Genomic DNA, 2,165 nt, shown 5'->3' with positions numbered 1-2,165 from the left:
TACTCCATTAGTCTTAACAGTATCACAGATCTGCAAGAATTCAGTTAAGAACTGAAAAGGATCTTCAGATGGAAGTCCATGGAACTTGCAATTCTGCTGCATCAGAGAAACTAGCTGAGGTTTCAGCTCAAAATTGTTTGCTCCAATGGCAGGAATGGAGATGCTTCTTCCATGTAAATTGGAATTTGGTGCAGTAAAGTCACCAAGCATCTTCCTTACATTATTATTATTTTCGGCTGCCATATCCTCTTTCTGTTTGATAATTCCTGACAGGTGCTTGCTGGTTTGTTGTAATTCAGCTTCTCTTAGTTTCTTCTTCAGAGTCCTTTCAGGTTCTGGATCTGCTTCAACAAGAATATTCTTTTCCTTGCTCCTGCTCATATGACAAAGAAGAGGGCACAGAAAAATAATAATAATAGAGATCCTTCTTTTTTTTTGTGAGTAAGGGAGAGATGTTAGTAGATGAATAAACAAATAGAAGGAGATGAGAGAGAAGAAAATTTTCGAAAATAATTTTTGAAAAGGAGTTAGTGATTTTCGAAAATGGTTTTTGAAAAAGGTTAGAAATTTTCGAAAATAAAAATAGAAAATTATAATAATTAGTTAAAAAAAGAAATTTTGAAAAAGAGGGAGATATTTTCGAAAATTAGAGCGAGAGAGTTAGTTAGGTAGTTTTGAAAAAGGTAAGAAACAAACAAAAAGTTAGTTAGTTAGTTGAAACAATTTTTGAAAAGATAAGAAGTTAGAAGAGATATTTTGAAATCAAATTTTTGAAAAAGATAAGATGAGAAGATATTTTTGAAAAGATATGATTGAAATTAGTTTTGAAAAAGATTTGATTTTTAAAATCACAATTAATGACTTGATTCACAAGAAATCACAAGATATGATTCTAGAACTTAAAGTTTGAATCTTTCATAACAAGCAAGTAACAAACTTGAAATTTTTGAATCAAAACATTAATTGTTATTGTTATTTTCGAAAATTTGATATAAAAATAAGAAAAAAAATTTTGAAAAATATTTTTGAAATTTTCGAAAATAACTAAGAAATTTGAAAAAGATTTGACTTTTGAAAAAGATTTTGAAAAAAGATATGATTTTTAAATTGAAAATTTGATTTGACTCATGAAAACAACTAGATTTTAAAATTTTTTGAGAAAGTCAAATCTAATTTTCAAATTTATGAGAGAGAAAAACAAGAAAAATGATGCAATGCATGAAAATTTTAGATCAAAACATGTGATGCATGCAAGAATGCTATGAATGCCAAGATGAACACCAAGAACACTATGAATGTCAAGATGAACACCAAGAACATATTTTTAAAAAAATTTTAATGCAAAGAAAACATGCAAGACACCAAACTTAGAATTCTTTAATGTTTAGACACTAAGAATTCAAGAATGCATATGAAAAATAAGAAAAGACACAAAACATGCAAATGCAAAGATCAAACAAGAAGACTTACCAAGAACAACTTGAAGATCATGAAGAACACTATGAATGCATGATTTTTTTCGAAAAATGCAAGATGCACATGCAATTGACACCAAACTTATAACAAGACTCAAGACTCAAACAAGAACACAAAAAATATTTTTGATTTTTATGATTTTCTAATTTTTTTTTTGTATTATTTTATTTTATTTTATTTTTTTTGAAAACAAAAGGAAAATTTTTGAAGAATTTTTGAAAATTTTTTTGAAAATAAAACAAAAAAGAAAATTACCTAATCTGAGCAACAAGATGAACCGTCAGTTGTCCAAACTCGAACAATCCCCGGCAACGGCGCCAAAAACTTGGTGCGCAGAAATTGTAATTACACTTTGATTATGTAAAATTCATCGCTCTTTCTTTCCCTGGTAATGGCACCAAAAACATGATGCCAATGCCATGGTTCATAACTTCGCACAACTAACCAGCAAGTGCACTGGGTCGTCCAAGTAATACCTTACGTGAGTAAGGGTCGAATCCCACGGAGATTGTTGGTATGAAGCAAGCTATGGTCACCTTGTAAATCTCAGTACCGGAATAGGATTTACTATCCTTTTGCGTCTGTCACTACGCCCAGCACTCACAAGGTTGGAGTTCGTCACAGTCATTCAATCCCAGAGTCCTACTCGGAATACCACGGACAAGGTTTAGACTTTCTGGACTCTCATG

The sequence above is a fragment of the Arachis ipaensis genome, chromosome B05 (genome assembly GCF_000816755.2).
Source record: "Arachis ipaensis cultivar K30076 chromosome B05, Araip1.1, whole genome shotgun sequence".
NCBI classification, from domain to species: domain Eukaryota; kingdom Viridiplantae; phylum Streptophyta; class Magnoliopsida; order Fabales; family Fabaceae; genus Arachis; species Arachis ipaensis.
The sequence above is the reverse complement of the archived record's forward strand: the minus strand, read 5'-3'. Positions refer to the sequence as shown.